Raw genomic sequence first — 24,184 nt, 5'->3', positions numbered from 1 at the left:
CTTATTGAGAAACCTCCTGGAGTATTTACGGATGAGATGATACGATGTCTGAGGGGGGAGTTTGGAAGGTGGGGGTAGTTGTAGATACAACAAGGCTGGCTATGAGTTGAAAAGTGTTGAATTCAGGTGGTAGAAAGGCATCGTCTTCTCTACTTTGGCATCTGTTGAAAACGTGCCTCGGATGGGATGCTGCTGTTGCTGCGGTGGCAAAGGGAAAGCAGTGCGTAGCGGGGAGGTTTAGACGGGACAGGAGAATGAACCAGAGCTGGATCCGGGGCACCGGGGGAGGGCGAGGCATGGATGCGTCTAAGCCCCTGACCCCCATCAGTGTGCTGGCAGCATATGGTCCAGCACCACCCAGCTCCTGACTGCAGACAAGCTCTTCTGCCTTGGAAGTGCGGAGAAGTGTTGCCCGCCCAACCCGGAGGACCGCCTGCCAATTGTTGACCATCTGCCAGAATCCCAGCTCCAAGGCCACCTCAGCTGTGCCGTCTTCTGGAGGCAATCATGCCCCCTCCCGGGCTCCCCTGTCCTCATTCAGACTGGCCCGGATCACAGTCTCACCTGCATTTCGGTAGGTTGTGTTCAGTCCCTTGTCACCCCCGGTGCATGTCCCCCTGGGGCAGGCAGAACTCACCAGGGAATCCAGAGCGGCTCCACACGGGAGGCATGTAGGACCTGCCTATTGGTTGTGAAACGAACAGCCCCTCGTTCCCTCTGGCAGCAGAGGGCGGAGGACTGGACAAGAAGAGACAGTCTTGACATTGGCCGGGAGAGGCTCTGCCAGAATCTAGACCCTCAGCTGTTTCCATGGCCCCGTGGGCAGCTGCTTCTGAATCCCTTCCTCAAAGTCAAGCGCATTGAGGACCTAGGACGAGAATGATCCTGAAGGTGCTCCCCATCAGGTCATGCTCTGGGTCCAGGCACCTCATGTGCCCCACGCTCTGCTCTGGGAGTTCAGAAGGTGCCATTATAGGCAGCCTTGCCCTGGGAGCCCGGGGAGAAGGTCCAGCGATAGAGCTGGAGGGGAGCATGAGGGAGAAGGCCTGGGTGCCACATGCCAGGCTCTTCGGAGATGTCTGGGGTGGGCTGCTGGCGGTGCCCCCTTCTGCTCGTGCTGAGTCCCCGTGGCCTCCGTGGGAACGCCACGTCTTGGACCCGTTCCAGGCTCAGTAATTACATTCTGCCTGTTAAACTCCCTCTGCGGTCTCAATTGGATACTGTTGTCATTGAGTTTGCTTTCTCAAATCAGCTTTTCAGGGTGACGTCTGCAAGGCTGTGCCCCTGGGAGCTGTCTCACAAGGTGGAGACGCGGAGCAGAACCCCGGGCCTTGCTTCAGGAACTCCGGTCCCTGTCCCTCCCTGCTGGGGGCTGGGCCCCCTAGGGGACAGATGTTGGTGGACGGGGTGAGGAGGTGCTGGGCACCTTCCTGTCCGCTTGTCCTGTTTAGCTCACAAAGGGGCAGAGCAAGGGGGCTGCGGTTCTGAGCGACAGACGCACAGTGTGGGTCCCGCTCGGCAGCCCCCCACCCGGGTCCAGCCTGGCTCAGCCCAGCCCGGCCGTGTGATACGGGGCAGGGTGCGCTGTCCGAACAGGAGATACCTCTGTGATGTCTCCTGATTTCAACACGAGGCACTTGGGAGTCACAGAACTGTTTCAGTCGGTGAAATCGGGTCGCCTCCCTCCAGGCCAGCCATTTGCCCCCTCCCCCAGGCTCTTTTGGCCTCATGGCAGCCGAACGGGGGTAGAATGAGCAGATCAGGGGCCTCCCGCAGGCACGGCACCCCCGACCCCTGGGTCAGAGGGACCTAGAGAGTATCCAGCCCGATAAATGTCAGACATTGCAGAGCCACAGAACCTTCCTGAAACTCGTGTGTAGCAGAGAGCAAAGTGGGGCTGCTTGATTCCTTCCCCTCCCCCACGCTCTCCTTCCCCACCCTTCAGGGCACTGAGTCTCACGCCCGGTGCAGTTCATGCGGGGTCTCCCCGTCCGGGTAGCGGTGCAATGAGGCAGAATCCTGGGGCTCCTCGGAGCACAGCTTGAACCCACCGACCTGGTCCGACCTCCTCATTCTGCAAGTGGGAAACTGAGGCTTGAGGTCGCACACTCTTGATGGGCAGAAGCTCTCCTTATGACCTGTCCAGACTTTTCCCACAGCACAAACAGACCCCCCTCTGTCTCCTCCAGCACCTCTGGATGTGTGAGCAGGGAGATAGGGTACCTATCACCTGCAGCCTGGCCCCCTGTCTCAGGCTGGGCCACCCCTCGTGTGGCTGTGGGTCTGGAGACCAGGAGAGGTCGGTGCTCACGTCTGGCTACGTGATGGCACACCCAATCAAGGAAGACAGCATCCAAAGGCAGACACTCTAGAAAATAAACGGGAGGAACCCGGCTTGGCTGGAACAATTCTCCAGAATGTCTCTGGATCCCTGCAGAGTGGGTCAGCATCTGGAACCAGGGACAGCTGCTTCCTGCTGACCTAGCTAGGCATGTGGGTGGAGACCCACCATTCATTCTCCTGGAAGGCTTCTTAACAGTCCTCCCCCTCAAATATCATGGTCTAAGAGAGAAGACGGTTTCAAAGAAGACGGGAAACCCACCCGCCAAAATGGTAATGGCAAGTACTTCAAAGCACCCGGGGCCCTGGGAAAGGAATCACAAGAAAGAATGAAGTGGGAGATTAGGAGGAGTCCCCTCACACCCCCCCCCACCCCAGTGAGCGACAGGGGATGCCCGTGGTAGCCTGGTGAGGGAGGGCGTGAGGGGGTCCACAGAGGTTCCCTTCCTATCTATCTAGGAGCCCTGTGCAGAATCATCAGTAATGGTTAAGACTTCCGGCTAAGCAGTGCCCTCCTCCTGAGTGTCTGACGTCAGCTCTCAAGTGCTCCTGCGAATTGAGACGAAAAAGGTAGGCGTGAAAGCTCAGAGGCCAGATGGCGGGGTTTAAACGTGCCAGCAGCGAGTTGGGACTGCTTGACTTCTCGGAACCTCAGTCTCGTCATCTGCAAGGTGACGGCAGTGCCTACGTCACTGGGCTTTCTTGGGCATAGAGTGAAGTCATCTGGGAAGGAAAGCAGTGCCCGACCCAAAAATGGTGCCCAGCAAATAGTAGCCTTTCCATATTGTCTTACAGATGATTTATCAATCGGTCACTTCCTCTAAGATGAGTGACGGGGCCCAGGGACTTGGGAGAAGAGGGAGTAGGAGGCCACAGGGACACAGAGAGTGTGAGTTGGGGGGCCAGGGTGCAGGAGCAGGAAGTCTTTGCAGAGTTTCCTCTTGGTGACCCCCCTTTCCCTGCCTGGTCGGCTGTAAAGGGGTCTGCTGGGGTGTCTCAGTAGGAGAGCTCTCCGAGTCCCAGGGGCCTCCTGAGCCCTACTTGTGTTTCCTCTGGTTTCCGTGGTGATGCTCTGTGTCCCCCAGAGTGCGACAGAGCTGGCCAAGGCCATAGGCTGTGAAACTTCCGTGTCCCACTAGCAGCCCCCACACCCCACACATCCCCTTTCCTCCCTGTGCAGGTTTTGTGATGGATGGGACACTAGGAGGGAGGAGACTGAGCTGGGTCATTGCGTTGCTTGTGCCCCAGACGGGAGCCTGTACCTCAGACCCATAGACCTTCAGGGACGAAAGGGGAACTTGCTCTAGGGGGTCCCCATTCCCTTGCTGACATCACCACCTGCACGAAATGATTCCCAGCCTGGTGGGCCGGGAAGGCCCGCAACCGTGGGTCTCTTTGTTTCCATTTGTTTTAGTGTGAGTGACTTTCGAGGGACCAGTTAGAGACGATCTGCTTTATGTGTGTAAGGCACTTGATAACACTTCTCGTTTGTGGTAAGAACCTCTCTGCTGCTGTCCTTTCGGGGAAATCTTGCCAGTCCGCATGCAGTTAGGGGCTGCTCATAGCTTTCTTGGGCCTGGATTTTAACTCCTTTGCTTTATCAGATAGCACTTTCTTAAAATCAGCTGATTTCTAAGCCATGAAACATGATTGGAGGGGGCTGGGGCTCGGGGTCAGACTGGTGGACAATAGGGGGTGTTCCGTTTTCTCATGGCCCCTGGAAGAGGTCATGGTGGAGCCCTGGTTAGCGAGTACTCCAAGCCCAGAACATTCACCACTTTCTAGCAGCTGCAGACGCATAGGAGTCTGTTTGGCACACATGGCTGAATGCTCACAGCATCTCGGTGAACGTCCGTATCCCAGTTACACGGTCACTGTCAAATCCTTCCCCATCCCTGTAGACGGAGTCCTTGCTCAGACCCTGTGGTTCACGTGGGACAAATCAGCACAAACCAGGCTGTGGCGAGCAGTCTTCCCTTTTCCTGACAAGCAGCCCCCACAGCTTCTAAAAGCATCTTCTGGCTCCATCGATCGCACGTGTCTCCTCCCTACCCATGAGATTAGCCATGGAACCTTCTGGAATGACAAATTCCAGAACTCTGGCTTAGTCACAAGGATGCACAAATGAATGTCTATCCTGTTTACAACCACCACGCCCTGGCAAATCCATTCTTCATGCTCCAGATCTCCCATGGTCAGGAGAAAGTTCTTCCAAAACACTAAAAACTTTGGGGCTATAGTCAGTGACCTTTTTCTCTCCGTTTCTCTGCAGTGACATTGTAGAGGGGCTGGTTTCTCTCCTTCACTTCTCATGGGCCATTAGTGGGAGGAGATGTTCCATTATCTGAGCTCTAATGAGCCCAGTAACTGGAGAAGAAGGGCCTATGGGGGAGATTTAATTTGAAACTCAATGGTCTAGTTATTCTAGTGGGCTTTATTCTGGACCCCAGGGCCCACAGGGTAGGGGTGTCCTGTTGTAGTCAGATCCAGGACCTGCAAGTGGTGTTGAGGGCAGCCGAGGCTGGGAGGGAAGGGAGGAGAGGGGAAGAGGGAGGAAAGCGGAGGGAGGGTGGAGGGAGGAGAGAAGACCCGCTCCAAGGAAGTCCTGCCTGTTGTTTTTGCTCATGATAGTGGCCTTTAAAATTATCCAGACCCAGGCGACAGTTCCTACATGCTCTGTGATTTTGCAGCTTTAGGGACCTAGTCAGCCTCCTCCAGCTTTTATAGTTAGTTCAAAATGTTCTGGAGAAAAAGTTTGGCTTGCTTGTGAGCAGCTCAATGGCCTACTTCTGTATGCTAAGGGGATGGTTCCTGTCTGCTGGTCTAGAGACCACATGGCCGTGGATGTACATTCCATCAAGTACATCCCTCATGGATTCATCCATTCCACTTACATTCACGACCTGCATGAAATATCCCTCTACTGCATACACCACCTCGCTGGGGGTCGGTCGCTCTGATTAGAGCTTCCACTTGGTCCCCTTCCTCCTCCTCCCTTTGTGTTGAAACGGGGCAGTTGGATCTTCTCTTCCCCAAATTCAGTGTTCCCTCTGGCTTCCTTGGGGTCCAAAGTTCCTTCTCTACTGGCTCTTTGCCAACATCATTTAAGTGTGTTGAAAGCTTTTTCCACTCAAAGAATTCCGTTCTTTGAGTGAACGGAAATTCACTCAAATTTCCGTTCGGTGGGGGGGCTCCTGGGTGGCTCACTCATTTAAGCGTCCGATTCCGGCTCAGGTCATGATCTCATGGTTCGTGGGTTCGAGTCCCGTGTCGGGCTCTGTGCTGACAGCTTGGAGCCCGGAGCCTGCTTCGGATTGTGTCTCCCTCTCTCTCTGCCTCTCCCCAGCTCGCACTCTCTCTTTCTCTCAAAAATAAATAAACATTTAAAAAATTTCCACTGGGCTCCTTAGCCTCCCATATGTGACTCTGTCCTTTAGCCTGAACAAGCCAGGAGCATTAGAATAACAGAATAACTAATAATTAGAATAACAATAGGTAATCCTATTATTGTTGTAATGAAAGAGGCGGATAGATTTTCCTTCTTTTCTTTTCTCAAGGGTTGGTTTGTTTCGGTGCAACTGCTGACTTGGGTTCTGGATTTCATGGATATAAATTTTGCAAGATTTTTGGTTGAAATATGGTAAATAGCGTTAATGATTACTGATCAGAGTGATAAATCAAGTTGACGTGTCTAGTGGTGGCATATCATTAAGGGGAGATTTAAACTTTCAATCTTTAACTTAAAAGGTTAATGCTCATATAGCCTCTTAATGACTTTATGGTAGAGATGGTGATCGTTTTTCGAAATATGTGAACGGAACCAGTTCCAGTACAATAGGTTTGAAGCTGCGATTAGAGCCTCAAATCTCTGAACACTGGCTGTGATATAGTCCAGGTCGTGTGCCCATTAGGGTTGTTTGATTAAGTCGGCCTGGAATGGCATCAGTTTTGAGGCCTAGGGATGGGACGGCTTATGAATGTAGCACGTCTCCGATGAGATTAATATACGATATACGTCCTCTTCCTGTGGAATCATGCCTCCGGTCCTACCCTCCCTTGCAACTGCTCTGACCCAGGGCACCGTGGCCCCAAGACAGTTAATAATCCCCCACAGCTGCCCTCTGCCCCTACCTGTTTGGCCATCCTCCCTTGCTGACCACCCACTCTGGTCCCCCACCCCCCCCCACCCCCCCAGATTGCTCTCGACTTCCTGGTTGGCCCTTGCTGACCTCTCTCTGCAGTCCTGCAAGATCAGTGCTTCCCGGGGCTCTGTTCTGCCTCTTCATCTGTATCTTGTCCTTTCAGCTGGCATTCACGTCCTCGCAGCGACCCAAACCTAGAGTCACCTCCATCTGCCGCCTGGACTGCCGGGCAGCATCCACCCTTGTTCCTTTAATTCATTTTCCACCACAGACGGGAAGGATCTTTCTAGCACGCCGTTTGTCATGTCCTTCTTCTGCCTGAAACTCTTCCGTGATCTCAGCTTTCCCTTTCAGGTAAGGTCTAAAGAAAACACTTAACCTGACATACTGGATCCTTCGTGATCACACTTGCTCTTCTCCAGCTGCGTTCTTTCTGGAACACTCTTTCCAGAATTGGGTATCTGGCCAGCAAGTAATAGGCTCTTAGGGGCTGAACCATGGGCCCTAACTTCCAGAATGTGACTGTATTTGGAGACAGGGCCTTTAAAGAGGTACTTAGGCTAAAATGAGGTCGTTGGGTGGGCCCTAACCCATTATGACTGGTGTCCTCATAAGAAGAGGCGATGAGGACACAGACACAGATGAGGGAAGACCGTGTGAGGACACGGGAGAAGGTGGTAACCTACAAGCCAAGGGGAGGAGGCTTGGAAGAGAGCTGCCCTGCCAACTTCTGGTGTCCCTTGCAAGTCCTCAGGGTTCTCTGACAGTAGAAACTTGTGTTTGTCCTGGGGCGCCTGGGGGGCTCAGTCAGTTGAGTGTCTGACTTTGGCTAGGTCATGATCTCGAAGCTCGTGGGCTGGAAGCCCCACATCAGGTTCTCTGTTGTCAGCACAGAACCCGCTTCAGATCCTCTGTCTCCTCTCTCTCTCTCTCTCTCTCTCTCTCTCTGCCCCTCCCCCACTCATGCTCTTTCTCTCTCAAAAATAAAATAAACATTAAAATTTAAAAAAAAATTTTTTTTTGAAAGAAACTTGTGTTTGTCCTGCTCACGGCTGTATTCAGCGTCTAGCGCACCATCGGGTATCTAGAAGATGTACCAGTTAGTGTGGGTGAAATGACTGGCTGAATAAACAAGAGCACTAGTTTTAAAGTATTGAAGGGGTGATCCTCCGAGTGGAAAACCAGCTGCTTCATGCAAGCTGATGTGAGCAGGTGTGAGGATGGCAGCGCAGAGCCCTGATTCCTTGGTCTTCTATGTCTGTATCTTTTGCATGCTTTGTTTTGGAGTAAGCTAAATGAAAACAAAATTTTAAGATATTATAGGAGAGAATGGTGGTGTGGAGTTGATAATCAGATCCTACTCACGTCTTGGGTGAGGAACCTAGCTGGAAAAGAACGGTTAGGAGGAGGGTGTGTTGACAGAAGGGAGGTTGGACTTCGGGAGAGCAGCCAGAGGGCCACAGGGTGGGCTTGGGAGCCTGGGGTGGGTGTGGGGAGGAGACTGCACGAAAGGCAGGTTTTTTGCCAGGAAAACACTTCACCCTGTGACTCATTCTTCGTTTAGGGTCTCCCTGGAACAAAGAGGGCGTCCAACAGGCTGTTCCTGTTCAGTAGCTATTGAGTGAGATAGATGAGGAGGGAGGGATTCCAGAAGGTTTCGTGACACACACCTCAGCACACGTCCGTGTAGAACAAATTTCCCCTTGCGGTATTTTGTCCTTTCAAACTCGGGGTTGGGAGAGGCACCAATCTCTGGTCTTCCTTTCTCATTTTCCACAGCACCCCCTCTCCTCACCTTTAGGGTGATCCCTCTAGCCCAGGAGCCCACCCCTCCCTGAAATCCCTCCCCTCTGGGCTTGGGCTCTGGCCCACATGTGCATCACATAACCCCTTTCTGCTGGCACTGGACTGAGATGGGCCCAGGGGCCTGGCCAGATTCTCAGCCCCGGGATTCAGAGATGGCCAGCTGGCTTCTGCACACAGACATCCCTGGTGTGTGGGGATATCTGCCTACCACAGGTCATGTCCAGCTGTGTGGGCTGAGAGGTGAGGGCACTGAGCTACAGAGAGAGGGGAACAGAGCAGGAGAAGAGGGTGCAGGAGGAGGGGATGGGAGCAGGAAGAAACGGGGGAGGCCTACGTTTCTGGAGATGTTTGAGGTCTTTGTTTCAGAAACTTCCCTTAGGCCTGCCCAAGCACATTTATTTCCATGAATCTCACTCTGTCCCTATAGTCTGTCACTCTTTGTCTCTTAGGCTTGTGTTAACTGGTTTCTCTCCTTGTGACCAAAGGCACCTGCGACCTTTTGCTTTTCTTCCTGCTTTGCTTTTTTCTCTCTCCCCTGCTGGCCTCTTTCTTCCCTCCCCTTCCCCTTCCCCTTCCCCGTCCCCATCCCCATCCCCATCCCCATCCCCTTCCCCATTCCCTTCCCTTCCCTTCCCCTTCCCCTTCCCCTTCCCCTTCCCTTCCCTCCTTTCTCTTCCCTGCCTCTTTGTTTTCCCTTCCCTTCCCTTCCCTTCCCTTCCCTTCCCTTCCCTTCCCTTCCCTTCCCTTCCCTCCCCTCCCCTCCCCTCCCCTCCCTTCCCTTCCCCTCCCCTTCCCTTCTCTTCTCTTCCCTCCCCTCCTCTTCCCTGCCTCTTTGTTTTCTCTTCCCCTTCCCCCTTCCCCCTTCCCCCTCCTCTCCCCTTCCCTCCCCTCACTGAGCCTAAGAGAAGGGAAGTATTGGGGAGGAACTAAGGCACTGTGGTCATTTCTTCTGGGCCTCAGCCATTTGGAGGGGACTTCCACACTCCTTTTGCTGGCCTCCCCTAACTCACATCCCCAAATCCAGATCTGCTTTCTTTGAGCTAATAAGTATATTTCTCTTGTGTTCCCAAGTTCAAAGCTGCTATCCTAGCAATGGAAATAAGCACTCATTTTTATATAGTTATAGCTGGGGCCATTTTCATTTATATTTTTATATGTGTTGCTTTTCCCTAGCAGATCCTAAAGAAGATATTAGTTCCCAGGGAGGGTCCTATTGTCCTCATCGGGTAGAAGCGACACAGCATGCATGTGTATATCTATGTTATATATAGAATAGAATCGCAGCGGTGCGATTTTAATGAAAGAGGGAGGAAATAAAACCCTTTAAAACACTTTGCTTGATCAAAATTTCTCAGCCCTCTATTTCATATTTGTTAATCTTTCTGGAAGAAAAGTACTACAGTAATGACTAAGGCATGCTGGGCTCGGCCTCTTTTATTGAAAATGTTGTGCTTTTTTAAGGAGTTTAATTTGAGCAGCAGTGTTGGTCAGGCTGGCTTTAATCACCGCCTTCCATCTGAGTGGCGAGCACACGGACCTCAGAGTCGCGGAATGGAGTGGTGGCTGGGTGCGAGCAGGGGAAGCCTTCTTCCCCTGGGGGGATCTCGATTCCCTTTATCTAGCTTAGTTTTTCTTTTTTAGTGAACGTACATTTAAAATACAGGGCGAAAATAAATAAATAAAATAAATAAAATAAATAAAATAAAATAAAATAAAATAAAATAAAATAAAATAAAATAAAATACAGGGCAAACAGGATTTCCAGAGCACTGAGTGGTGTGAAAGCCTACTATTATTTATTTATTTATTTTTCCATGACAAAACTTCCTTTCCAGTCGTTGTCCCATTGGTTTCCTGCCCTCCTGGTGTCCCTGCTGGCTTGTGGGAATCAAAGACACCCCCCCCCCCCCCCCCCCCCCGCATAGTGGCTCCTGGGTGGCTCAGTCGGTTAAGTGTCAGGCTCTTGGTTTTGGCTCAGGTCATGATCTCACTACTTCGTGAGTCTGAGCCCCCCATTGGGCTCTGTGCCATCAGCACAGAGCCTGCTTGGGATTCTCTCTTTCTGCCCTTCTCTGCCCCTTCCCCACTTATGCTGTCTCTTTCTTTCTCAAAATAAATAAATAAACTTAAAGAAAATGAAACAAAAATAAAATTAAAACGTTAAAAAAAAAAGCAGACCCCCACACGGATAGAACGGGGATACAAGCAGGCGCTGGCATTGGTGGTTTATGGGTCAGTATGCCTTTGGTTTGTGCCAGCCCTGCCCAAAGGATATCCGTGTCTGCCATCACCTCACATCCATCACCCTGTCTCCTCCCAAGGAATGTCTTCAGGGTCCCTTAGGCTACGTCTCGAATGGGTGACTCCATGGCCCACCTATTGGTGCTAGATATCAGCTGTCCCTTGTCCTCTGGCCCCAGCATTTGTGGGAACAGCGTCTATTTCTGTCTTGCACCAACTTGGGAGCAGAACTCAAAGTGTTTATTCATTCCTTCATATGACAGCAGTTGTTTCCATAGTAGGATTTGCAGGCACCCTCGTAGGGGAGATGGGGGTTTACATCACAGCACACTATCTAAAGACCTTTGAGATGTTTTGTGGCTCTAAACCTTTTCTCTGAGTGCTTTTTTATCTCCCTGTCCCCAGGAGGCACCTGACCTGGGTGGCTGCCCTCTCCTCATTCACGCAGTGCACAGTGGGTTTGCCCCAGCCTCTACTCCCGAACCTGCCCCAAAACCCTCGCTCCAGGTTTCCAAGGTTAACCAGACCCAATTTCTATAAAAGGGGGTTACATGATCGTCTCTGATGATTATGTCACTCTCCATAAGTGACTTCTCAAAACACTGATTTCAAGGAGATTTGTCTGCCTGAGAGAAATAATTGAAAAAATTTTTTTCATCAATGACTTTTTATTTGGTGGTTGTAAATGCTGTGTCACATTTAACACTCATTAGACTCTACCCCTTTGGATTCCCATAAATATCAGGCTGTCCGTTAATGCGTTCAGGAAATTCTTTTTTTTTTTTTTAATGTTTATTTTTGAGAGCGAGAGAGTGTGTGAGCAGGGGAGGGGCAGAGAGAGAGCGGTAGAGGATCCAAAGTGGGCTCTGAGCTGAGAGCAACAAGCCCGACATGGGGCTCGAACTCATGAACTGTGAGATCATGACCTGAGCTGGAACCAGACTCTCAACTGACTGAGCCACCCATGCGCCCCAGAAAATTCTTTTTTAACACCCTCTCTTTGCCAAGCACTGGTCTGGAAAGCTGGCTGGGGACAACTTGGAAGAATGGAGGGGAGGCCATGTGGAGGAGTAGGGGTGGCTACCAGCACATGTTGGTTGTCTAACCAATCCACCAGCTCCTGCCTGGTTTTGAAGTCTTCCCATTGCTGATGAGGAAAAGCTCACACCTCTTGACCTGGTGTGCGAGGCCCATGGCAGTCTGGTACCTCCTACCACACTTCCGCACTTTAGCCAGACTGGTTATTCCCATACAATGCCATTAATTGGGTGTTCTTAATGTGGTTCCTTAAATTATCGGTCTCTTGAGTACTTTAGGATCTTTAGGTCTGCGACTAGGGCCTGTTCTCCAAGCCCACATTCCGTCCATGGAGGGCAAATCTTTGGGAGTGGCAGGAGTCTACACTGCCTGGCCCTGCTGCCTGAGGCCTTCCCCACTGGCTGGGTTGAGTTGGAAACTGTGGGCATGAATAGCCAAGGTCAGAAGCCACAGTGTCGCTGGATAGAGATGCAACTATGAGTAATGGCTAACACCTGGGAGGGATGAGCATTTGTCCTGATGACCTGGGCCACTTTGCCAGGCCGGGGTGCGGCACAACTTCTCTTACCCTTGTGCCACTTCTGGAATTCGTGGCTCAGCACAGTGTGCTTCGCCGGGCGTCTATCCTGAACCTGCATCAGGGGCCGGACTTTCTGGAGTCCCGCAGTGGACCCCGGGGCAAGACACTACTTGGGGATGACCAGAGAGGGGTGTCAGCGTGGGATCTGACATCTGGCATAGCGAGGCATGTCTCCCCCTCTCTGATTTGCACCTGTCTCCCCTCTGGTGCCACCAGCCAGGGAGCTGGGCACAGGAGCTGTGGGAGAAGCACTGAGCATCACTGAGGCCTGGTCCAACCTGTCCAACCTGTGACCCTAACTTATCTTCTGACTGACTCACATCTTCCCCAACACCAAGCATATTTCTCAGGCTGTATGCACCCTGCATATACCCCCTTAATATCCCACTATCCATATCGTAGGAAACCAGAATGGGAGGGTGGTGCCCTGAGTAGGGCCTGGCTCCCTGTCCTAAGAGTGGAGTTTGGAGCTCCCCCACCCCCACTCTGTTTGGGGCAGCTGCTGTCCTCTCTCTGTGCTATTTCTCTTTTAGTCTCTAAGACCTGAGCTTGTAGCATTTCTCTTTCTTTAAAATACCTGTGGCCTGCTCTCTCTCTCCTCCTCTGCCCAGAATGATCTTGAAGACTCTGGAGGACCCTCAGGCGGTTCATGAAGCCCGAGGCCTGTTGTTAACACTGTGACCGTCTCCAGTGAACTCCTGGCTGGGCCCTGCTGACACTCTCTGCCTCCTTTTCACTGCCTTGTCCGGGAGCCTCTCCAGTCTCATCTCTGACTCTGGGCCCTTCACCCCCTTTCTGCCAGCAGGTAAGAAATTTAACTTGGCTTTTCCCAGGACTCTTTTCTCCGACAGACCTGCCTCCCCTCCTGGAAGATATCTTGGCTTGGAAATGTGGGGTCAGAAGAAGAGGCTCACACTCTAGCTCTGTGGGACCCTCAGCGTGATTCCAACACAGTGGGACCTTGAATCAAAGTTTGGAGAGCCAAGATGGCGGCCTCTCCCACACTTCTCATGGCACTCAAGCTCCTTAGCTCCCAGGATATGAAGCAAAGTGTGGCTAGGAGAGGACCCAAAGGACTTGTTATTTTTTTCAGCCATTAACAATGGCTCATGGCCCACGCTCAAGATGATTCTCTTACTTGGGTTGACTGGAGCTGGGACCTACTCCACACCCTCAGCTGTGACCAACTCGGCCACCATCCCTCTAAAGCAAACACACGTGAGCAGGGGGATACCAAGGATGTTCAGATAGATCTTAAGGTCTTTGGTGAGAGATCTAAACTTCAGAGGTGCGAATAGAGGAAAAATCAGGTGTTAGATACCCACCCTCACCCCGAATCCTCCACCCTGGTCTAGAATTCCTGTGCCTTATACCATCAAAGAATGTGGCCATCTTGGCCCAGACCTTTGGGATGACCCCTCATAGACGTCCCCTGGGCCACCCTTTCTGCTTTACTGGCTACTTCTTTACTCTCCACACAGTTTTTCTGCCCCTTTAACTCCTTCCTCTTTCTCCAAGACCTCTTATTCTCCTCCCCGCCCCCCCAGCCTCCATCAGAATTTGAGGAATTTCAAGTTTTTTCCACTGTCTTGTGAGCTTTCACTGCCTGTGGATACAGCCATGAGCCACTTACAGCAACCATTCTACTCCTTGGCGGAATGAAAGGGGGTAGCGGTGGTGATCTTCTGCTCCCAGTGACAGCTGTCTTTTCCTTGTATTTACTTGAAGTTCCTAAAGCCAATCAGATTCATCTCAAATTGCAAGGGGTGATTTCTGCCCCAAGTCCTATCGTTTTCACATTTGAGATTCAGAGCCGCTCTGCTGGTGTAAATGAGCTTATTATGCTGTAGAAAGTCTGCACAATGCACCCCCAGCTCTGCCCCCTGACTTTGGGTTACCTTTGTGAAACCTTCTTCCATTACTTTGGCACTTCTGAAGGGCCCAGGCCCAGCCCCTCTCTGGTCATAGGACAGGGTGAGGGTTGGGGTGGGGCACACTTAAAATTGGAAATTACTCAGAGCTGATCTTCTCTGAGACCTGCCATCTTGTAGACAAGAAGCCTGAGGTTCAGAGAAGTTAAGTGACCTGCCAAATCCCATTGTCAACAGACTGGTGGCAGAACTGGGAGTGGAAGCTGTCCCACTCCACTCTACAGCCAAGTGCTCTTTCTGTCCCCTCCACCTTGCACACAGGCACAATTTCTGGGCTGGGTTAGCACCGATGACTTCTAATGAGGCAGAGCCCATCCTTCCAAAGCCCCCGGCATTGGTACCCAGCTTCTCCAGCACCCTCACCGGGGAAATGCCATCTCCCGAGGCAGCCCACACACCTTCGATGAAAATGTCTCTTCTTTACCGAACTGAAATTTGTCTTTTTGGTGCTTGCACCTGGTTCTGCCTCGCAGGATTGTACAGAGTCACTCTGATCCCTCCTGCAGTGACCACACTTCTCATAGGAAGCCTGCAGTCTGTCCCTTTGTTTTCTCTTCTTCAGGTGAAACAACCCTGTTTCCTGTCTATGATGCTGAAACTAATGTTGATGTATGTGTGGTTCTCTCCCCACAGCACCAGTTACCTCAGTTCTGACGTGGTCTGCTTGCAGAGAGAGCCTCAGGTCCCGCAGGTTGAGGGCTGGCTCCTTCAAGACCGCCCCTCCCTCCATGCAAGTCCAGGTTGTTACTCAGCTTTTCTGACTGGCTATATAGGTCAGAGGTTCTAACAACCCCTGCTTTGGGTTCAATGAACTTGCTGGAGGGGCTCGCAGAACTCAGAGAAACATTCTACTGACTAGATTCCCGGTTTATGATGAAGGATATTAAGGGAACAGCCAGATGGGAGAGAGGCACAGGGCAGAGAATGGAGAAAGGGCTCTGTGCTTCCTCTATGCGTTCACCAACCCAAAACTCCCTGAACATGTCCTTTTGCGTTTTTATGAAGGCTTCATTACATAGGCATGATTGATTAGGTCACTGGCCTTTGGCAACTGACTCAATCTCCAGCTCCTCTCCCTGACCCAGAGGTCAGCGGAGGGACTGAAAGTTCCAACCATCCAATCACACGGTTGGCTCCCTTGGTGACCAGCCTCCAACCTTAGGTGAACTTGGTGCTTTCCAAAAGTCGCCTCATTAACATGACAATGACACCTTTATTGCTTTCACCCCCTAGGAATTTCCAAGGGTTTTAGGAGCTCTGTGCCAGGAACAGGGACAAAGACCAAATTTATATTTATCAATAAATCAGGACATCACAGTCTTCCATTGTGGGAAACCTCATTCCTAGGGCTCCTCTTTCCTGTCCATGTGGGGCTGAGATCCAGATATTGTCTGGCAGGCCCAAGTCCCGACGGTCACCTGCTACCCTGGGTGGCCACACTGTCCTGCTCTCCTCTTTCAGACCACCCCAGGGCAGCTGAGCCGGAGAGGAGGCCACCATGTTCTTCTGTCGCCTGCCCCCGCGGCTTCCCAAGCTATCCCTCTGCTCTGCGTGGCCAGGAGTGGAGACGGCCGAGGAGCAAGACACCAGATGCTGCTGCTAGGGCTTGGCATTAGGGAGGGTGGCTCACCTCGCCTGGCCCCCGCGGGGGAGCGCCGGGGAGGGACCTGCTTCTGAAGAACACAGATAGAAAGGTCCAGCGAGGAACACTCCTCACGCAGCAATTAACAGGCCAGAGTGGCACCAAGTGGATATTGCAGTCTTGTGGCTGGGGCACGGTGCCATCAGGGCTTGGGCTCCAGAAGGGGCCAGCCGCACGTTCCCACAAAAGGTTGAACAGCTGGCATTACTGGTGGAAAAGCCAGTTTTCGAAGGGTGATTTCTTGGCTCCTCTAATTAATGAGAAGCAGAGATTTCAGGATGGCAAATAGAACTCCCTCTGGCCGGTGCACAGATTTTTGCTCTTTTGCTTCCTTGCTTTTCATGCCTCCTAGGTCTTTGCAAAAGACTAAATAATAATCATAATAATCATAAGCCTTTGGGGAGGCTCCAGTTTTCAAATGGAATAGAAACACACAGGGCTGAACGGAGGGGCTCCAAGAGGCTCCCAGGCCCCACGCCTTGCCCTGGAAAGCACGGAGCCCAGACCCTTTCTCCCTTGGCCTCCCTGCTATAATCTTCCTTAAACAAAGACTGGATGTTTTCAGTGTTCTCAGAAATTCCTGAAGAGTCTCCACTTCCCTGTAGAGTAGGATCCAAATGCCCCCCACCGGGATCCAAAAGTCCTCTGTGGTTCCCCATTCTTCCAGGTCAAGCTAAGCCCTGTTTCTAAAAAAAAAAAAAAAATTTCCTAGGGGTACATGATGTTCTCATCTTCAAACCCTTTGTGGGCCGGGTGGGGACCCAGGGTGCCGTGTCCCTTCTTGTGCCCGAGTGGAGGGCCCAGCCCAGCAGGCAGCCTTGCTCTGGAGCCCCTGGCTCTCCTACCAGAGATCTCAGAGTCATAGAGTGTCAGAGCTTGGTCTAACCTGGCCACTTTATGAAGGAGATAGTGAGGTCCAGAGAGGGCCAGGGGCATACTCCACATCTCCCAGCCAGCTACTGGCTGTGTCTCCCGCTGCCATGCTGGGAGCCTGGGGTTACTCTCCTAAGTTCTCCTTGGTTGATTATTCTCCCCTGGCCGATTATTCTCCACTGTCTCTGACGGTGGCTTGTAAGGGGAAGTGAATTCAGCGTGAACAGGTATTATTGTAAGAGAGACGCATGGAGAATGGGTGATGGGTTGTTGGTTTTTTTGGGGTTGTTTTTGGTTGTTTTTTTTTTTTTTGTTATTTTTTTCCATTTCCTTGGTGACCTGTGCCCCATTCGTTCTCACTGTTTGCAGAGGTGGTCCCATCATCATCCCAAGGCCTGGCTGGGGCTGGATGGGCTGGCCTTCCACGGTGGCCCAGACTGCTGCTCCTCGTGATCTCAGGTGATTGTCCCCCCATAAACGTGATGGATGGCCCCTTACCAGACTGTAAATCCCAAAGTAAGCGGTTTGAACTCACCTGCAAATCAGCTCTTCTCTGTCCTGCCCCCCTGACCCTGTGAACGTGTGATGCAGCCACCGTTCCCGGGATTCATGACTTCAATTACGTTTCTTCCAGGGGTCTGAGTTTATTGTGGAGGCTGCTGGGCTGGTGGATTCCTTCTTCCCTGTGCTCGCCCCAGAGGAGTTGCCACAAAGTGCTGATCATCCGGTCTCATTGAAAGTAGCACACTCGCGTGAACGGGGCCCCGGGAGAGCATTTCCACGCCCAAGTCGCCGAAGCGTTTGCGGAAAGCTCCTGGCCAGGTGGGAGTATCTAGGACTGCGCTCTAGTCCCAGACCCGCCACCCGGCCTCCTGTGCCACCTGAGGCTGGTCCTGTGACTTCTGGTCTCAGCTTTCTCCTTCGTAAACGGTCTACGCCCCCACTCCCGGCTCTTCGGGAACTGACACAGTGATGGGGGAGCCCTCGGTCCAAAAGGTGCAAATGCTAATTAAGCGAGTGCCCATGTGGGCCAGGCCGCTTCACGCTCACAGAACTCAGTATAACCTGCTTAACACAGGACAAATCCAAAGTTCAGAGGGGTTCAGTGATTTGCCCAAGATCACATAGCTGTGGAGTGCACAAGCAGCCTGGAAGCCAGGTCTGTCTGTGTCCACAACCAGCATTCTTATTAACCATAGGACTGTGCTGCCTCTTAGAACTTAGAATTTCAGCTCCTCGGTCTCCCAGATCAGTAAAAGGGGGCAATGATGTCGGTCTCTACCCTCCCTCACATGGATACTATGGGGCTAAGGGAACTTGAAGGCTCTTTGGAGGAAAATTCCAAATCTGCTCAATTTTACCAGCCCCTACAACGACTATTCCTCCACTAGCAGATTGCCTGGCCTGGACAGAGTCTGGCACAGAGGTCACTGGCCTGGGAGGCCTGCCTGGGTCTCTCGGTCATCCCTGCATGCTCTGTGCTAATGGAGGAAAACCCTTAAAATCTCCAGCATCAGATCCTCATGTATGAAATCAGAAGCTTTTCGAATATTTCTATGCCCAGGCCCACCCCCAGACCGATCTGCCGGGCCCGTGAGTGAATCACATGTGCACATGGCTGAGAACCGCCAGCCCCATGGCCTCCAGGGTCCCTGCCAGCTCCAGATTGCTGTGTTTTTTATAATTTATTGAGTGTCTACTATAATTCCAGCGTCAAATTAATTTATGATCTACCCTTGAACTGAATTAAAACCAGCGCCTAGGGAAGTAGCCCGATTATGAGGGCAGGAGCTTGGAATCAGGTGTTCCCAGTTTTGAGCCTGGCCCCGTGCCAGCCCAGTTACTATGAAAACGGAGACACCACTTTCCTCTTTCCCTTCCCCACCCCACTTTCTCTTCTGGCAAATAGGGTGTTGCCTCCTCAGCAAAATTTTCGAGAATGTAAAACCCAGGTGGGATGTCTAGCCGGGCAACGAGGACTGATAGATTAAACCAGCTGTCTCTGCACAGACCAACTTCCTCTGTCCTCAGTTTTGTTAGCACCCTATGGTACGTTATTCCAGGCTGAAATGAACTTCGGTTCTGCAGCAGTTGTCGCTGTTAAAAATCATTCGTGACACCCCGTGAGGAAATTGAAGTCCCCCTGGAATGTCACTGAGTCTGTCCCTTTATTTTCAGCAAGAAGGCTGGGCCCTTGGTCACATACCCCCCAGTGGAGGCAAACATTTCACAAGTGGGCAGAAGTGAGACAGTCTAGGGCTCTGGGGTCTAGTGGGCTGGGTCCCATTCCACTCTGCTACTCCTTAGCCATGTGACCTTGAGGCCGTTGCTTAAAGTTCTGGAGCCTCTGTTTTACTCTCTCTAAAATGGGAATTAAACAGTGGCACTTGCAAGGGTTCTGTGTGAAGATAAAATGATACAATTGCATAAAACGTACCCAGCCTTGACTGGCCAGAAGAGGGAGCATGGGCTCAGTGCCAGCCCTGGGGGAAAAGACAGCTCCAGCTGTGACCTGCAGGTATTTCCTCCTCGCTCTGGGGCATCCTTGGGAGGAAGACACAGCAGGTGTCCTGTCTCAGGCTCACCTTCCTCAAACACAAGGGGCAACATCTTGTTCTTTCAGTAGAATGGGAAGGACTACTGGACGAAGCAGGATTAGAACAAAAGTCTCCACGTTGTTTTTGGGGGAGAGGGGTGATTTTCATTCATGCATACATTCAACAGATGTTTATTGAGAAACTACTTGGGTTTTTTGTTTTTTATTTTAATAATTCTTTTAAGTTTATTTATGTATCTTGAGAGAGAGAGGCAGGGCGGGGCAGAGAGAGAGAGAGAGAGAGAGAGAGAGAGAGAGAGAGAGAGAGAATCCCCAGCAGGCTCTGCACTGTCAGCACAGAGCCTGACATGGGGCTCAAATTCACGAACACCAAGACCATGACCTGAGCTGAAATCAAGAGTCAGCCACTTAACCGACTGAGCCACCCAGGTGTCCCTTGAGAAGCCACTTTGTACCAGACACTCCTCTATGTCCGGGGTTGGCAAACTTTCTCTATAAGGGACCAGATAGTCTTTATGGATTGTGTCATGACTACTTTGCCATGTAATTTGAGAGCAGCCATAGATAATCCATGATCAAATGAGCACATTCAACAAAATAGGCTGCAGGCCAGATTTGACCCGGGCCATAGTTTGTTGGAAACTGGCCATGATGAGAGGCTTTACCCCATGGAAATGAGTGGTGGCTGGGAAACCAGTTGTTGACCATTTGCCAGAGCACCAGTGGTATAAGGAAGGGAAAGTGCAGGGGTTCAGCACCTGAAGGACTGGTTATGAGGGGCCCCAGTGACACTTGAGCCAACACTGGAAGGCTATCTGGGGAGAGAGATTTTCGACATTGAGGAAGCAGCTATGGCAGAACATGTGTGGCATGCTGGAGGACCAGCAAGGAGGTCAAGGTGGCTGCGGGGAGTCAGCAAGAGGGAAGATGGCAGGAGATCGGGTTTGAGATGGGTAGGCAGAGAGGAAGAGATATAGACTGTGGGCAGCACAGTCAGGAGTGGAAGCTATCACAGAACTCCAGGCGGAAAATATGGCAGCTCTGTTCTCGGGTCACAGCGGACGCATGAGAAGAAGTGGTGCCACCACGATATGCTGACAAATCAGATGTTGAATCCAAGGCAAAGAGAGGCGGGAGCCACGTGCTCAGGCTTTTGGGCTGAGTAACTGCAGAGAGGGAGTTGTGATCAACTGAGGGAAGATCAGATAGAGTTTTGACAATAGTTTGAAAGGTCTATTTGAAGTCGTAAGAAAGATGTTGACGAGACAGTTGGATATTCAAGTTTGTAGTTCAGAAGAGAGATCCCGGCTCCAGAGTGAGAGTGAGAGTTGTCTCCCTCTTAAGAGTGAGAGTTGTCCACGTACGGCTGGTTTTTAACTCGAGGCCAGCAAATGAGTGAGTATAGACGATCCCTAGGAGAGATTAAGTGATCACGTGTTGGGCACCCCAATGTTTGCAACTTGAGGATGTGTGAAGAAGATGGAAAATGAGTGGCCACTGAAGCAGAAAGAAATTATTTTCTTTTCCAAATAAAAAACCCTGGAAATCATGATTCAAAGTCGGCTCAAATTCTCCCCACTCTGGGCATCTTGCAGAAAGAACCACTCCAGCTCAGCGGACTCTCTCCTCCCATGAGCACTGCCAGGAGCTCCTGTACAGGTCACCCATTTGACGCCTCTCCCATGCTGTCTTGGGTCCAGCTCGCTGTCCTAACAGGAGGTCTTGCCATCCACCTGGGGTCTAAACCCCTTGAGGGCAGTGACCATGCCCTGGCCTCTGTGTCCCCACATGGTCTGGTGAGCAACTCTGCACACAGATAAATGCACACTAAGTAATTAGCAGATGGGAGAGGTTAGAGATGGTGACAGGACTCAGACTTACTGAGCAATGTTTACTGGGCACCTAGGACATGCGGGCCAGAGGGCATGAGCTCCTAGGAGAACCAAATTGTTTTGAAAAAATCTATCAGAGGGGCGCCTGGGTGGCTCAGTCGGTTGAGCATCCGACTTCAGCTCAGGTCACGATCTCACGGTCCGTGAGTTTGAGCCCCGTGTCGGGCTCTGGGCTGATGGCTCAGAGCCTGGAGCCTGCTTCCAATTCTGTGTCTCCCTCTCTCTCTGCCCCTCCCCCGTTCATGCTCTGTCTCTCTCTGTCTCAAAAATAAATAAACGTTAAAAAAAAATCTATCAGAATGTCAGATCACAGAAGGGTTCTAGGAGAAAAAAGATTGAAAAAGAATGTCTTTGGCTTCTGGAGGGAAAACTGCAGGGAAGACCCGAGGGTTGGCTGACCCCAACGCATGCAATCCCAGACTTCCAGACAAGATCCATGAGACTCTGCTGTTCACTTGCTGGGCAAACCTTGGCCTCCCTCTATTCCTCGGGAAATGCAGGAGGTGGTATCCGACTTTCCTGAGAGACTGTGGGGCACTTTAGCACCAGAACCCAAAGAAAGGTGCCACCAAGCATGTGGCCCAGCCTGGTTTGCACTGGGGACCGCCTGCCTGCTGTCCATGGTGCTGCTCAGGCTACCCTTGCCCTCACCCTTCAGATATTCCCAGGCCCGTGGCCCTCATCGCTCACCCTCAAGATAAGCTGGTCACAGATAAGCCTTCTCCAGGCTGCATCACTGTGAGACCCTCTTAATTCTTCCTTCTGGGAACATGAGATTCATCCTCAAAGTGAACCCTGGGGATACCGAGGAAGAGCCTAGTTAAGTGGCCTGACACCTACCACTTGATTTTTTTCTTAACCAGAGATGCCGTTCCCTTCTGTTCTTGAGTGGTCATTTTCATGGAGAGTTCTGGCCTAATTTCACTTTTCTTCTGCGTGATCACTGCAGCCGAGAGGCTCCCCCCCACCCAAAAAAAATGGCCACCGTGTGGTGTTCTTGGTGCATTTTCCTGTCAGCATCTCTGCCTCTTTGCCTCAGATCTCTGCATCGGTTCTTAGAGGGTTGCTGTCTCCTATTTTTCTGCAAATCTGTGCTCTCTGCATGGGAACCAGGTGACTAACTCCTCTTCAAAGCTCCAAGGACCATGTGCTTAAAACTTGTCCTAGAAGCCAGGGCTTAAAACGGTGCTTGCATACAGCTGAACACAATCGCTATCTGAATGAAGGGATCCTTTGAACACGCCCTTTCGTCACCGCTACCCTCGGCAGAGGAACAGACCTGGTTGACCATAGCCTTTCCTGTGGAAATGATCCTACCTAGCTCGCAGAGGAGGGCTGACTCTGGGGGCTGGCTTCTCTGGTTTCTGCCTCTCTATGGTCTGGGTTTATATAATACTCAGCAGTTTAGCCCCTCACCCAATATGGACCAAGGAAGGTCTGTAGTGGAGAGTGCTGGGTGGACCTGGCCATTTCCCTAGCTGTGGCCCCTGTCCTGGGAAGCACCACATTTTAGCCACAGCACAGGAGAGCAGGGTAAACAAGGACACTGGTGGCAGTTCCAGTGTGTGTGTGTGTGTGTGTGTGTGTGTGTGTGTGGCCTGGGGCAACCCCTCTCTTCCAGCCTCAGTTTCCTTATTGAAAGTGAGGATAAGAACCATGGCCCATGAAGTCGGTCAGGTAATGAGGTAAACACCTAGCATGAGGCCTGCACATGGTCGCCGTAGTGGGTCCAACCGTGGCACTCCCGAGTTCGTGTCCACCTGGAACCTCAGAATGTGGCCTCACTTGGAAATAGGGTCTCTTCAGATGGAAGTAAGTTAAGAATTGAGATGAGATCCTTCTGGGTTAGGGTGGGTCCTAAGTCCAATGAGAGTGTCCTTACAAGGAGACGGAAAAGGACACACGGACACGGGAGAAGGCCGTGGGAAGACGGAGCCCTGGAACGCCAGGAGCCTCCAGATGCTGGAAGAGGCGGGAAAGGACTCTGTCCCAGAGCCTTCGGAAGGAGTGTGGCCCTGACGACTCCTTGACTTTTGGCTTCTGGCCTCCAGGACTGTGAGAGAGAAATTTCTGTTGTTTTAAGCCACTAAGTCTGTGGTGCTTTGTTATGGCTGCTCTAGGAAACGAATCTGATGTGTTCTCCCTAAGGTGCAGCTAGCTGTTACCTTCTTCCTCTTACAGAAAAGACTGGACGTGTGGATGGGCTTCTCGGGGAGAGGAGCAGGGGCGTCCCTGGAGGGAGCCCCCAGAATGCTGGTGGGTGATTGGTGGAGGCTCCCTTGGGGTCCAGCAGGGCCTGGTTAGGGGTGGGACGGGTGGGGGGAGTTAATGCTGCAGAAAGGTCAACGTGTCCCCCTCTTCCTTCCTGCTCTCACCCAGGAAGAAGGTGACTCACTCTGGGCTGGGGGTGGGGCCAGGGCCTCCCGTAGACAGAGCCAACCATCTGTCAGAGAACCCGGGCCCTCCTGAGCCGGAACTGGAAGATCTTCACCAAGCCTGGACCCACAGTGTCCCCAGGAACGGGAGAAGTGCCCACAGAAGAGGAGGGGCGGGGCTGCCGAGGTCAAAACACACCCCCATGACCAGGGGTCCTTGTAGCCGAGCAGACCGCACTGGGACCTCTGTCAACTTGTGCTCTGTTGTACCTGAGCCCCAGGGCAGCCCCTCCAGACCCCGCTGCTCGGCCTTCGTCTGTGACGGTCAGGCCGTCCTTGGCCCCGCTCAGCCATGTTTCCCGGGGCTACAGCTCCCCAGGAGGCCAACATTTTGTGCTGGGGGGGGGTGTGGGGGCAGCCCTTGCTCGCCCCTCTGACTGGACTCAGAAACCGCCTGGATCATGTAGCCCCCCTTCTTGCCCTGCTGTCCACCTGCAGGCGGAAACTCCGGGCACACCGCCTCCTGTCTGTCCGTCCTTTGTGCCCCCTCTTCCTGCCTCGTTGTCTGAAGAGCCGTGTCTCCACAAAACCACCCCCTAACCCAAGGGTCCAAGGAAGAGAGGCAGTGAGGGAGCCAGCCCCCGAACCCCGTGTTGGCCTGACCGCGGGCACACTCCTGACAGGCCCTCCATAGAACCAGGACAGGGTTCTATGAACCAGGACCTGTCGGTAGGTCACGCAGCACCTCTGTACTAAGAACCTGTGAC

At 52.1% G+C, this 24,184-nt stretch overlaps 1 long non-coding RNA gene across 1 annotated transcript; it reads left to right on the top strand.

Annotated features, from left to right (window-relative positions):
• Window positions 1–1,443: 1,443 nt before the first annotated feature.
• On the top strand, window positions 1,444–18,747 carry LOC124502676 (uncharacterized). The gene is made up of 7 exons (XR_006959977.1): window positions 1,444–2,613; window positions 2,800–2,910; window positions 6,646–6,836; window positions 12,759–12,952; window positions 14,712–14,818; window positions 16,963–17,052; window positions 17,228–18,747. It is a non-coding gene; the product is annotated as an uncharacterized LOC124502676 (long non-coding RNA).
• The last annotated feature ends 5,437 nt before the right edge of the window (window positions 18,748–24,184 follow it).

This window comes from Lynx rufus, unplaced genomic scaffold (genome assembly GCF_022079265.1).
Source record: "Lynx rufus isolate CCGP_SWC_20201006 ecotype Redwood Valley unplaced genomic scaffold, mLynRuf1.p SCAF_7, whole genome shotgun sequence".
Lineage (NCBI taxonomy): Eukaryota > Metazoa > Chordata > Mammalia > Carnivora > Felidae > Lynx > Lynx rufus.
The sequence above is the reverse complement of the archived record's forward strand: the minus strand, read 5'-3'. Positions and strand labels throughout refer to the sequence as shown.